Genomic DNA, 14,587 nt, shown 5'->3' with positions numbered 1-14,587 from the left:
ATATCTGGTATGTCCCGATCCCATCAGAATATACATGACAGATGTGATGTGCTCAGTGCCCTCATAACACTGCATATGTTAGAAAAGGACTGTCACCTGACCTTATTCTCCACCATATCTTTCTTCCTGGCGTTATGGTGTGTACCAGGACCTTGAGTCCCTGAGGCGCAGGTGGCGCAGGGTCCACCATGAGAACCCAGCCCTCATCCAGCGCACCAGACACCGCCTCCGAACTGGAAGTAAGTGGCAGCCCCCCCCCCCCAAACAAAAAAGTCAGTAGCACAGGTATGACAGCTGCCTTGTAAGAAATACCAGATATCCTGAAATGTGTAAGTGACTATCAGATGCTAAAAAGCTATAATGGAGGAACGGGAGGTAATGGTCAGATCAATGAATATCTCTCCAGTTGATATCGGCGCTGGTAGCATACTGAGTGCTCATTCTCTGAAGCCCCTCTCCGCAATCATCTGCATTGTCAAGGAGGCATACCTGAACAAGGGATATAAGCCTCAGAGGCTGCCGGCCACATGTTGCTCTGGAGGTCACCCTCATACCTCCAGACCAATGTCAGGCCTGCTGTTGTGGAGGCATATATCCCTTGGTCAGGTATGCCTCCCTGACAATGTAACCAGGCCAGGGGTACAGGGAGCAGCAGTGAGATTAGAAGCCACAACCTCTGGAGACAGAGGCTGTTGCAGCAGGCCAGCCCTTACACATATTTGCTGTCCCTTACAAATGAAAAAGTATGTGAGGCCAAGAACTGCTCGCTTACTTTGCACAGGTCAGAGCAATTTCAGGCATGTTGGGCCAATCAGCCTGGCATGTGCTATGTAGTTACCATAAGTATGATATTGTGTTTTCTCATAAAGCGTACATATATGATTGTTCTATGACAGTCTTTTGTGACCAGGTGTTCTAGCATTCATGTCTACCTCAGCAAAGGTGTATGCATTTATATTTGAATCATGACTAAAAAAAGCAGAACAAAATAAATAACAGATATCTCCCTCTAAACTGGGTGTCATGTGTGATTCCTGATGTCATGTCACTGACCTGCACCTAACAAAAGGTCAAGCAGCCTACTGAAAGTGGGAAGATGCCCATCCTGTAAGTGAGATGTGGATGAGACCATGTCACATGCAAGACCTGAGACAGAGGGTGTGTTAGTAAGAGTTCTAGAAAGAGGGGAGAGACGTAGACTTGTGGGTTCCATGATTTGCAATGCATGTACCACCTGACTGCTTGAATAGCTCCCCCTTTTTCTAGAGGCCTCTGCTAACCCTAGACTGATGAGACATCTTAGGACTGAGGAGTCATGTACAGGAGAGCTGGTGACTGCTGTGCAATGCTGGGAATCATATGCAATCAGGTAGATGCCATAAGAGCAACACATGTGCAAGGTGAGGCACTAGGAAGCAGAGCAGTGACAACTGAGAAGGTATCCCCCCCTCCCAATGACACCAAAAAGCTGTAACAGCAGAGCCACCAACAAGGCCACAAATACACCTGTGGCCAGGATCAGGAGTGTGTAAGGCAGGAATCCCAGGGGAGGGGAGGGGGGTGAGGTGAAGCAATCATTGGAGGAAGGAGGTGGCATTGTGGGATAAGGAAGCCCCCCCCCTAGGCAGGGATGGAGGACGGGGAGAGGGAAGAGGTGTGTTCCCCAATAAAGAGTGCCTCTCCCCCCCTCCACTCTTCCTCTAAACGGTGTTTCACACAGCCTTTCCAGAGGGTAACCAGCAACGTGAGCCCCAGACATGTCTATGAGCATTCCAAACATCATAGATGAAGCAGGAATACTTGCTTACCTGAATACAGCCACAGGCTTGAAAAGGCAGCCCATGTAATGTGTAACATCCAGCAAATGAGTTCGGATGGCATCAGTAGATAGGAAGGTGTCTCCGAACAGACAGGAGACGGAAGTTCGTGGTGATGTAGACGTATCCCGGCCCTCTGAATTTAAACGTACCAAGGAACGTGGGCTAGATGTCTTTTGGATTTGTCCATAACCGACCAAATGGACGTATTACGTCAGGTCGTCTAACATACGGCTTGTTGGACGTGCTTAATTGTGTATAAATACGTCTAACTTCATATTATCAAAAGTGTGGGTACTTTGACACCATGGCTCCCAAAGCACTGAAAACCATGTCGAGAAAGCCTAACTTCACCCAGGCTGAGACCGAAATGCTGGTGCAGGAGGTCCACGCTCACCACCAGCGCCTCTTTTCGCCCCAGGGAGAGAGACTAGGGGCATACTCCAAGAGCAAGCTCTGGACCGAAATTGCTCACCGCCTCAATGCAGTCCACCACCATAAGCGGGATGTGGAAGACTGCAAGAAGAAATGGCGAGCGATTAAAAGGGAGGTGTGCGCAAAGGTGGGGACCTCAGCCCCATGGAGCAGCTGGTGCTAAGCTGTGTCAGTATCCTCCACCTATGGTGTGGGCACCCAGGACACCTCAACTGCCCCACCTTCTGGTAAGTACCTGTCTTCATCCCCAGTCTCACAACTATGTCCCATATTCTGAGAGAGCTCTCTTTCATCCGCCTTACTCTACCCCTCTAATGGGCCAGTGAGTACACCTGCTGTTCAAACCTTCACATAACACCTGTTTGGTACTGCTGATGGCACAGCATGGAATTAGAATCCAACACCTTTATACTCACAAATTGGAGTATTTGCTATGATCAGCAGGTGTGGTCACGTAAGGTGTGTGCACATACACTGCTTTCATCCCCTTCATAATGTCACCAACACACCGCCCTATGGTTGCTGGCTATGTGGTAATACACCTTTGGGATGCATGTTACTGCCAATTCATCTCACGTACACACAGGTAGCGCACCTGTGCTATGCGGTGACATCTATATGTGCTTTTCCCCTATGTAGATGCCAGTTCTGATGAGGAGCAGCCCTGCCATGGTGGCATGGACACAGCAACTCTGTAGGATGCGCCAGCCACAACAACAGTCAGCCAGCAGGAGCTTGAGGACTCCCAGCACACCCTCACACAGGAGCCTGCGAGTGGAGCTGAGGACCTGCCAATTCTCCCACCACCTGAGCAGTTTGCCACTGTGGTTGGCGAGACTGAAGACGGCAGTGAGGGAGGCCAGGCTGGCTGCTGGAGGGCACCCAGTTGCCAGCGTCGACACCTGGTTCGACTGGCCCAGAAGCTACTGGGCCACAATCTGACCCTGGAGAAGTATCGCCAGCAGAAGCTCCAGCTGCTGGGAGAGGCAGTGGAGGCCCAATGGGAGACGAATGACCTTCTGTGCCAGCTTGTGCATACCAACACTGCCGTCGTTGGCAAGCTGGAATGCCTCCGCAGTGAGCTGCGAGCTGCACACCGTACTCCCTCCACAAGCCACCACACTGATGAGGTGCCTGCACCACCCTCCAGCACTGGCTCAGTGCCAACCGGGCGCAAAGCTACACAGAAAACAAAGCACCCCAGGTGTTGGGGCCTGTTCCACGCTTGCCCTCCTCGGCTCCCTTAAGATGGCCAGCTTTTGAACACAACAACACTACCTCCAGCAGTGAGAGTGGCAGCTCAGACACTGATGGGGCACCAGTTGTTCCAGAGGCTACATCTCTACCTAGAGGGGGAGCTGGGAAGGCTGTCAGGGGCCGTGGGAGACCACGTTGGTGAGGGAAGGGGAAGTAGGTAGGGGCTGCAGTTGTTTGTGTATGGGGTGGGGGTGGGTTTGGTGAGGATGTGTGTATGTAGGGGTAGTGTTTTGCACAAAATGTGGGATAATAAAGGTGTTTTTGGAAAAGAACCTATTGTCAGTGCTGTTTTCCTGCTTCGGTTTATGTACACTGAAGCTGGCTTGGTTTTGCAGTCCAGTTAAATGGCACTGGACTGATATAGTATCAGGTGGCTAGGGTACACCATCCATGTCAGACGAAGTGGGTCTGTATTAGACGGTGCCTGGTGTTGAACCCTTCGTGGACGGCACTCTGCTCGTCTCTGTGGTGTAGGGGTGGAGGGGGCTCATCAGCATCAGGTTGTTGCTGTGGGGGATCCGGCAGTGGCTGCTGTTTGCGTAGTGCAAGGTTATGCAACATGCAGCATGCCACAAAGATGTCAGCCACCTTCTCAGGCCTGTACAGCAGCTGGCCCCCCGAGCGAGCCAGGCACCTGAAGCGGTTTTTTAACTGGCCAAATGTTCTTTCAATGATGCTCCTGGTGGCTCTGTAACGCCGGTTGTATTCCTCCTCAGCTGCAGTATGAGGGTGGACAATTGGAGTCATCAGCCAAACTCGCTGCGGATACCCCCTGTTACCTATCACACATAGAGGGAGAGAGAGAGAGAACAATGATGAGTGGCAGTGATTTACAGGTGCAGGAGAAGAGTGTTGGGATGGTGGAGGGGGGGAAAAGGGTATCTGTGTCCCTGAGGTGCTTACCTAGAAGCCAAGCCCCATTGAACTCCCCCTGGGTTGCTCTCCTGTGGAGGCCACAATGTTACACTATATAGGAGTTGTGTGTGGAACCAGGGTATCGGGCACACACATCCAGGAACTCTCCCTCTGAATTGCACACCACCTGCATATTCAAGGAGTGGAATGCTTTCCTATTACGATAACTGGCCTCATCCGCCCGAGGGGGTCTCAGGGCAATATGATGATGATGATGGAGGGGAATTGTGCCACATTGTAGAACCGCCTCATACTGTCTTGTAGGGCCTGGGGAGTGGTGGGGAAGGAGATGTAGTCACAGGTGTGGGTTAAGAAGGCATTAAGAAATTGGGTGAGGCAGTTGGAAATGGCAGGTTGAGTGAGCCCAGTGCTGGAGGCCAATACAGACTGGAAGCTCCCAGTTGCCAGGAAAGCGAGGGCTGTTGTTACTTTTAGATGCACTGGTATTGGGTAATTACGGCAAGTGGGGGCCTGTCGAATCGGTATCGCTCTACACACTGCTGGTCAGTGAACTCAAAGAAACTGGAGCGCCCCCTAAACTGCCTCCTACGGTGCAGTCGATGTTGGGGCCTGTCATTCTCCATCTCCTCCTGCAGGAGGAGTTCCACAGCAATGACCACATTGATCCCTTCCATGGGCCACAAAGAAAACACCTGGCAAAGAAAGCACAGCTCATTACAGTGTAGACAGGCACCAGCCAAGCAGTCGCCCCACACTCCCTCCCTCCAGGGATTGAGCCAGGTGGTGAAACAGAACACTCATGCCACACGCTAGAGACCACAGTGCATGAGTAAGCTGTAATAGATGTAAGAGAATCAGCTGGTGATGGTGATAGGAGGTAGGATGAGAGAGGGTTGTTTGCAGAGGTGGATGACACGTGGGGAGACACACAGCAGTGAGAATATAAGTGGGGAGGTTGAGATAGAGATGGTGAGAGTGAGGGGGTATACACACACGAAATTACACACTCTTCCCTTACCTGACCACTGCACGAAAAACACTCGGGAATAGCTTAGACGTTGTGAAAGCAGGTCTAAGTCAAAACGCTACTTTGAACGCACTGAGCAAACTGATGTGGCTTTGGTTATCGTATTTGTACGTTTGGGGCCTAACCCCGCCCTCGGAACGCCCCCAAGTTGGACGACTTACGTTCGATGTTTTGCGGCATAGGACATGCAGCTGGCCGACTTTTCATTATGGCTACTTGTACGTTTTGCCGGGTAACACGTCCAAACCCCGACTTATGCGCTTTTTTAGACGTGTTTGTGTTTTGATTATTACCCCCTTAGCCTTTAGAGTCTGTTAGGGTTTTTATATAAAAAGTGTTTTAGTCTAGATTAGTACTTTAGGTTGTATTTCAGAGCATAAGATCATATTAGGGCATAGATAGCAGTTGAGGAAAGTCTTGTTTAGTGCTTTAACTCTCACACTCCCCAGCTCCCACCCATCTCTGGCCTGATCTCTGATTTATAGTTCCTTGAACCAATTAGAAGGCTGCAAATATAATTAGTTAGTAATTACCTCAGGGGTACGGTAAAACCCTTTGGGTTGAATAAAGAAGTTGAATGGCATTTGCTTTAATCAAGGACAGGTGTGTAGGGGATATAACAGGAAGAAGGAATTGAGGTAATGGCAAGCGTTTGTGCTGGAGTAAGATCCCGATTTGGAGTTTTCAGTCCTGGTTGAGGCCAGCAAACAATATATGATGAAATGTCAGGTATGATGTTATATGATTGGGGTTAAAGGTTTATTTTAGATTTAATTTATTTAGTGTATATTGTAAAGTTTATGGGTGAAGGTAATTTTGGAATTGTATATAACAGCGGGATCTGGATAGGCCCTGCTGTCTTCCTAAATACTCAAACCCTATTCTTCCCTCATAACCCAAACCCCCTTTAGTTTTACCAAAAATCACACAACAGTCTCCTGGTTGGTATAACTAGCTGCAGCTCAGTTTATTAACCATAAACATAAACATATCAACTTCATTACATTCTTAACATCATATAATAGCTCCTCCCGAGCTACCCAATAACTTTGATTTATTCCCTAGACCCTGCCGCCACAGCAAGGGTCAGAGGGGTGGCATGTCCCTCATGCCCCATTTTCCGGGTCACCTGACCCCCGGGGCACGGCTCCCCGCCGTCCCAATGCTCATCACCTGATGAGCCCCATGACCTAGTAGCTCGGGAGATCCGCCACCTGAGCTACTGAATTATTGCACCATCACAACGGGTGGGCGGGTGGGAAAAGCCACCCTGGAGGACCTCAGAAGGAGCTGAGTCCTCCAGGGTTCAGCCTTTAAGACCTCGCCCCCGCGCCCATCCACCAATCAATTTAAAATTCTTACACTGATGGATCCCTCGCCCAATCACGACCTGCATACCACCCAACCCCCCCCCCTTCCTCTGCTAATACACCCAACCCCCAGCTGATGGGCGACACGAGGGCTCTCCCAGCCCCGTGTTACATTCCGCCCATCGACACAGGGGTCTCGGGCTCCCATTTATGGAAACTGTGATGAAGTGGAGCCGGTTTCAGTCTTAAGCTCCTGATAAAGCCTTAGAGTGAAACACAGAACTGTGTTGAGCTAAAATGTTCTCAAAGATCAAGTTTGATTGAATAAAAGCGGAGGCAAATCCAGTAGACAACGGCGTGCAGAAGATAATTGAGAACTGATACAGATAAGAAGATTAGACACTGAATACAGTGTTTTATTGAAAGGATAAACTTTTCATGAATTTTAACTTTTTTAATGTGTTGGATAGATGGGGGGCTTCACTGTTTGGGAGAATAATTGTGTGTATAGTATGAAATAATGTTATAATATGTTTTAAAGGTTTTGATGGTGCCATATTATAATAAATGATGAATTATTTATAAGCATAAGAAGCAGTGTGAAACATAGCTCTTATGTGGGTATTTTGTTTATGTATTAAGAAATAGTCAGAAATTCTTGGAGGGTAATTTACCAATTAAAACATTGCAAAATAATCATCTAAATTAAACATTACCTAACATATAACTAGCAATCTTAGTGGAATATGGACTACATATTCCAACTCCCGTAGCAACTTAAGAAAGAAATCTCCAATATTAAGATGCAGGCAGTAGTCCGGCAGCAAGATAGGGGCTATCCATTCTTTTGCACTGAGTGTCACATGCTTGATTATCTTCCAGCTGGTGAGAGGTCTTATGTGTGTACTCAGTGCAAAGAGCTCCTGGCACTCAGAGAATGGGTCCGATCTCTTGAGGCTAGAGTAGCAGACTTGGAGGAGTTAAGGGAGACAGAGACATAGAGGAGACCTACAGGGACATTGTAGAAATGTCTCACCTCCAGTCTGGCAGCCTCTGTGCTGCCTTAGAGGAAGGAAGTCTTTTCATAAAAGAGATCATCACCCTGGTGAAATAGAAGGCAATCCTGTAGCTAGGACCTGCCCACCAAAGGATGCAATGTTCTCTCGCACCGAGGGGAGGGGGGTGTCTCCAGGGACTTCTGCCCAAGAGTTGAAGGGTTAGGACAGCCATTATAGTGAGCGATTTGATCATTAGGCATGAAGATAGATGGGTGGCTGGTGGACGTGAGGCTCATTTAGTCACTTGCCTGCAAAGATGGGTTCTACCTTAACCAGAGTGTAACCAGGCTACTGGCATCAGCATTTAAAAAGGAGATAGAGCAGCTTTTAAACTAGAAACTGGAGGAAGGCAGACAGTTACTCAAAAAAGCATAAGACAAAGCATCTTTAAAAGATATCATCATAAAAGGGAAGACAGAGCATCTTGATAGTGAGATTGCAATACAGACCACAGTAGACCAGGTTTCCTTAAATATAGAGCAGGCTGATTTTAAAGATTGCAAATTATCTATGCCAACTCCTGAGCAAACTGTAAATAGATATGATAAACACTGTTTAAAATATCTGTTTGCAAATGCCAGAATCCTAAGAAACAAGCTAGGAGAGTTAGAATATATTGCACTAAATGAAAAGATAGATATAATAATCATCTCTGAAACCTGGTGGAAGGAAGATAATCAGTGGGACATTGTCATATTAGGGTACAAGTTATATCATAGTGATAGGATGGATCGAATCAGTGGAGGCGTAACATTATATGTTAAGGAGGGCCTTGAATCGAATGGACTCAAAATTCTACAGGAGTAGAAACGCACCTTGGAATCATGGGTAGAAATTCTGTGTGGAAGAGGAAAAGGATAGTGATAGGAGTGTGCTACCATCCACCTGACCAGGATGAACAGACAAACTGGGGTGATTTCAACTACCCCAATAAGTGCATCATCAGGGCATGCTAAGGAGATAAAATTCCTTGATGAAATCAAGGACTGCTTTATGGAGCAGTTGGTTCAGGAACCGACAAGAGGTGAAGCAATTCTAGATCTAGTTCTTAGTGGAGCACAATGAATTGGTGAGGGCGGTAAAGGTGCTGGAGCCACTTGATAACAACATGATCAGATTTGATATAATCCCTGGAATAGGTTTACACAGGAAATCTAATACAGCAGCACTTAACTTTAAAAAAGGAGACTGATAACATGAGGAGAATGGTAAAAACGAAACTTAGAGGTGCAGCTGCAAAGATCAAAAATAAACATCAAGCATCGATGTTATTTAAAAATACCATCCTGTAAGTCCAGACTATATATATTTCATGTATTAAAAGAGGAAGGAAAACCAAATGGCAGATATGTTTATTAAAAGCAAGCAGCTGAAAAGAATTGGTTGGACCACTAGATGACTGAGGGATAAAAGGGGCTCTCAGGGTAGATAAGACTATAGCAGACATATTAAATGAATTCTTTGCTTCGGTCTTCTCTGAGTAAGACATGGGGGAGTTACTAGTGCTAGAAATGGTATTCAATTCTGATGAATCAGAGACCTTTTACAAATCTCTGAAACACTGGATAATGTAATGGATCAATCTGACAAATTGAACAGTAGCAAATCACCTGGATTGGATGGTATATACATCCCAAAGTGCTGATAGAATTAAAAAATGAACTTGCAGAGCTATTGTTAGTAATTTGTAATTTTTCTTGGGAGAGGCACTTTTTGGTGATATGTTTGAAGAAACCATGCAGAAAATTGCCCAGCACAAATATCCTGAGTCTATGACCTTATCTTCCAGATCAACACTGACACACAAATCTACTTTCCGTAGTCTCTCAGGACTACTTTTATGATCTACACCAAGCCTTGATGTTATTCTATGCCACTTCATTTGTACCCATAAATATACTTTCTTCTCCTTGGCCTCTCCTCTGGCTCACTCAACTTACTGCGTAGTCTTCACACTCTCTACATTACAGCTAACAGTCTACTCCAAGTATTCAACATCTCACTTCTTTCAATACCATTTATCATCCTCTTCTCTGAGCACTAGGTCAATGCAACTCAACTGGCCTCATATTAATCACTCCTCTGCAGCTTTTCGGATCTACTTGCATTTTCAATAACTTTGCCTGTAACCAGTCTGAGTCGTACAACTCATGTCAATAATATTATTCTACTTTAATCTTGTTTTTCTTCTCTTGTAAGAAGCAATATCACGATTCAACTCTGTAGGCTGGCTTGCAATTTTTCATACCATTATGAACAGCCAAATCATCCACTCTTGAAGTCTGCATCAGCAAGATCAACACACTCTACTTCACCTTTGAAGCGTAAAATACAGGTCCAAATTACAGGTCCGAGGGAAGAAAATGGAAATTAGTTTTTCTAACTGAAGATTTAAGATACACTGATGAGATGTCGTCACATTTTGAGATATTTTCTTCTAATTTTGAGTGCCTCTTTTTCTTTTTATTCTCTCTCTCTCTCTTTAGTTTTGAGGGCTTATAGAGGAATCTGCTATCTAATTCACTTAACAGTATATTCTGTAATAAATGTTTTATGTTTTTGAACATTACTGATATAGCTATTTGATTTCTGTTTCCTAATGCATGTAAGTGCTATAGGGCTCATAATCAAAACAGAAAAACGTCCAAAAACCGGCCTAAGTCGGCACTTGGACGAACATTTCTTAAAAACGTCCAAGTGTCGATAATAAAACCAGGTTTTGGACGTATTTAAAAACAACATAAGCCTTCATAGTGCCGCTTAACGTCCAAAGCTAAACGGGGCATTTTGGGAGGTGTGTCGAGGGCGGAAGTTGGGCGGGACGTTGACCGGCTTAGACTTAGTCGTACAGCATGTATAACCGAAAGTTTAACAACAGAGCCTAGACGGAACTTGGACGTTGTGACTTAGACCGTCACAAAAACCCACCTAAACTCACAAGATAAATACTGCAAACACATAACACAGACCCCCACACACTACCCCAGTGATCACCAACCCCCCTCCCCACCTCCATAAAAATTTTATTCAAAACTTTAAATTTCAGCCTCCAGACCATCATCACCTGGCCGCCTGGCATAGAAAAGCCTAGTCGTCCAGCCCAGAGGCAGCTTAAGTCATCTTGGGGGTGGGTTAGGGACCCATAGAGAGGAGGACCCATGCCCAAAAGCCCCTGTAATCACTGCATTGATACTGAAACATGTGCACTGCTCTATACACCCCCAAAACCCTTTTTTACTGGCATATAAGTGGCTCCTGCAGCCATACGGGCTATGGGGTGGTAGATAAGTGGGTCTAGGGGATTCTGGAGGTGGTTTGGGGGGCTCACCCTCACCTATAAGGGAGCTGTAGTGAGGAGAAGCCATGGCACCCTTTTTGTGAAGTTCACAGCGGTGCCCTGTAAGGTACCCCACTATTTAGGTGGCATGTCTGGGTGTGCAGTCCATCACTTTGCAGACCCCTCCCACGTCCAACAGGGCTTGTTCTAGGCGTTTTGGACTTGGACGGAAAGTTGGACGGAAATGTGGTATAAAGATAGACGATTTAGTGGCTTGGACGATCAAATCGGCAGGACGTATAATTAGATGATTTGCGAAAGTAAAAAAAAGTTGGACGTATCTTTCGAAAATGTGTCTTAGGCTCATTTTAACTTTGGATGACTTGCGATATGGACGTAAACGGACTTAGACATCCCTTTCGATTATGCCCCTCTATATGTTCAATTAAAACTTAATAAATTTTAAAAAAATAAATAAAAGAATCACCATTTTCATTTTCCCATGTTTTTTGAGTATTTATAGAGAAATGTTTATAGAGTTTTTTTGACAAACATTATAGAAAGATACAGCAGAAAATTTTGTGGAAGCTGCAAATATCTTCTATGAAGAAAATGTTGTAAGGGAACAATAAGAAAAAAAGTCAATTATAGTTAAAAAGCCAGAAGCTTGGCATGCCCTCCCTAAATTAAGAACCACTGATAATTATAGAGTTCTTTTATTAAGGTGCGCTAACCAATTTAGCGTGCACTAAAGATTAGTGCGTGCTAAGATGCCCATATGAATATAATGGATGTCTTAGCATTTAGCACGCACTAATCTTTAGCGAGCACTAAATCGGTTAGTGCACCTTAATAAAAGGACCACTTAACTTTTAAATGTACAGTCAAATCCACTTAATGTCACTTCATACATAATGTCACACATTTTTTATATCCCTGGTCAGCGCCCAATTGTAACTAACAAGAACTTATTCTGCCTATTATCACTCTGTGTAATATCACATATCAGTTAATATCAACAATTTTAGCTGCCTGTTGGTTTAAAATCTACTACTTAATACCACAAAGTCACTATCAGTGTCACTGAAATAGCCAATCATATTGCTCTTTTATGTCACATGACAGATGCTAGTTCAGCAGTGGCTTCACACAGACGTCAATTTGCAACGACATGTTGGTTTAAGCATGCCAAATCTAAGTGTGCCAATTTGAACTTAAATGTAAAAATGGACATTACAGATGCTAGATAATTAGGGTAAGCACAAAAACATTGCGGAAGGGGAAATTATGCTTTGATAATTTTCCTTTAGTCCTTAAAACTATTCCAGAAAAGCGGGTGTTGTGTTCATTGACCAGCAGATGGAGATAGAGACTTTAAAATCCTGGTGCTCTGTACCTTCTAAATTTTTCATCCTCTTCCCAATCTTGTGCCATCCTCTTCCCAATCTTGTGATATTGAATTTAAAAAAAAAAAAAAAACGGCAAAATGCAAAGATGAAACAAACTCTGTAAAGAAACAACATGAAAAAACAGCAATGAGCCACAGGTCCTGGTATGATCCAGTATGGCTATTAATATGCAATGTAAACACATAAAAACTATCAGAGCACTTAAAAATATTTCACTAATTTGTGTGTTTTTGCATAATTTCCTAGAAATTCCAGGTAGGTAAATAACAAAATTTAAAGCTAGTTGTTAAATTTCCACATGAACTTGTACCATATTTTCACTAGTGCTTTTTAAAATTATGATATTTCTAAACACACTACTGCATATGGTGGTGCCCTCCTTTCTTCCTAATGTTGCTACATCCTCTCCTATTAATCAGTTGATCGATTTCCCTACATTTCACATGGAAGAGTGTGAATGTCATTGTTCTTCCTTATGGTTGTTGAATGTTCACAGAGTACTTCTCAGGTATTCCTGGCTAAAGGAAACCATTATTTCAGTCGTAATGGGGAGAGGAGACCAGAGGGGCCATGGCCTCCCCCAAAATTGCCACTTTCATCATCCCTGGTGGTCCAGAGGTGCAGTGGGCAGGAGTGAGCTTTCCGGCTCCTGTCCCGCTGCTAACTCAGCCGGTTGCAGCTGGTTTCTTCTGCCGCTGAGCGGCAATGAGCAGGAGCGCGCTTTGACGCTCTTTCTCAGTGCTCGGCGGCTTCTGCACGTACTGGGAAAGAGTTGGGAAGGACAAATGCATGGGCTGGGGGAGTGGTTAGGAAAGGAGGAATAGAGAGATGCTGCACAGGTGGAGTAGTGGGAAGGGAGAGAAAGAAATGCTGCCGGTGGGGGAGGGAAAAAGAACGGAGAATTGTTGGACATAGGTGTATGGCATGAGAGGGAAAGAGATATGATGTTTATGGGGAAAGGAAGAAAGAGGAGAATTGTTGGACATGATAGTGGTGGAGAGGAGGGAGGGAGAAATGTTACACTGGGAGGGAGAAGAGATGACCCAAAGAAGGGAGAGATGTCAGACCACTGGAATGGGAAGGAGAGAGAGATGCCAGACCACAGAATGGACGGGAAGGAAGGGAGAGAGAGATGCCAGACTGCAGAAAGGAGAAGAGAGAGATTCCAGGCTATGGGAAGGAGAAAAAGAAAGATGCCAGACCTTATGAGGGGGGAAGGAGGAAGACAGGGATGTCTGACCATGGGAGAGGGATGAGATGGTGCATAGGGATGGAGGAGAAGGGGAGACAGGAGGAGATGGTGCACAGCAATGGGTGCGACAGGGAAGAGATAAGAAGAAATGCTTCTTATGGATAGATGGGAATAGGGTAGAAGAAAAAGGGAGGAGACTGAGTGTGCCCCCCCAAACAAAAAAGTGTTTCACTGCCTATGGTTTCAGCCTATGTTCTGGCAGATAAAGAGGCACGCAGAGCCTTGCAAGCCTACATGAGGGTGGCAATGACCTCTTGAGTAGAAGTCAGTCTACTTTTGCTAAATTTGCAGAGCAGCGACCTAGGTTTGCCTTCACACTTTTACAAAGCATTATATAGTCAACATAGCAGCCAGAAGAGCTGTCGAGATTAGGGCCTCTATACTTGGGACAGTAGTGACTTCTACCCACTCTATATAGGGATTGTTTGTTTTTCTGGAATAATCTAAGGACTACAATAAAGGAGAGATTAAGTCTTACTTGATAATTTTCTTTCCTTTAGTTTTTACTATTCCAAAACCCCTCCCTTCCTGAAGATTTACATAAGAATGACTTTTGTGCAATTATCAATTCATTTTACTTATTTACCAATATTGACACTAACACATTAGTTTCATTTTTTCATTCACAGGTTTTCAACATAGCATCGTCATAGTAATAATCTAATATTGAAAATGTCCAAAAGAAAAACAAGACTGCAAGTTTGGACTCATTTACATCATTTGGTGCGATCAGGCATAAAACTACCAGTAGCTGAACTACCAACTCCCAGGGATCTCATTAGATATGGGCTGTATTTGAGACATCAGTGATCAAGGTAGATTAAATTACAAGTTAATTGTGGGAAGTTGGAGCTTTTGCTTTTTGCAGG

The sequence above is a fragment of the Geotrypetes seraphini genome, chromosome 4, assembly GCF_902459505.1.
Source record: "Geotrypetes seraphini chromosome 4, aGeoSer1.1, whole genome shotgun sequence".
Lineage (NCBI taxonomy): Eukaryota > Metazoa > Chordata > Amphibia > Gymnophiona > Dermophiidae > Geotrypetes > Geotrypetes seraphini.
Note: the sequence above shows the minus strand (reverse complement) of the source record.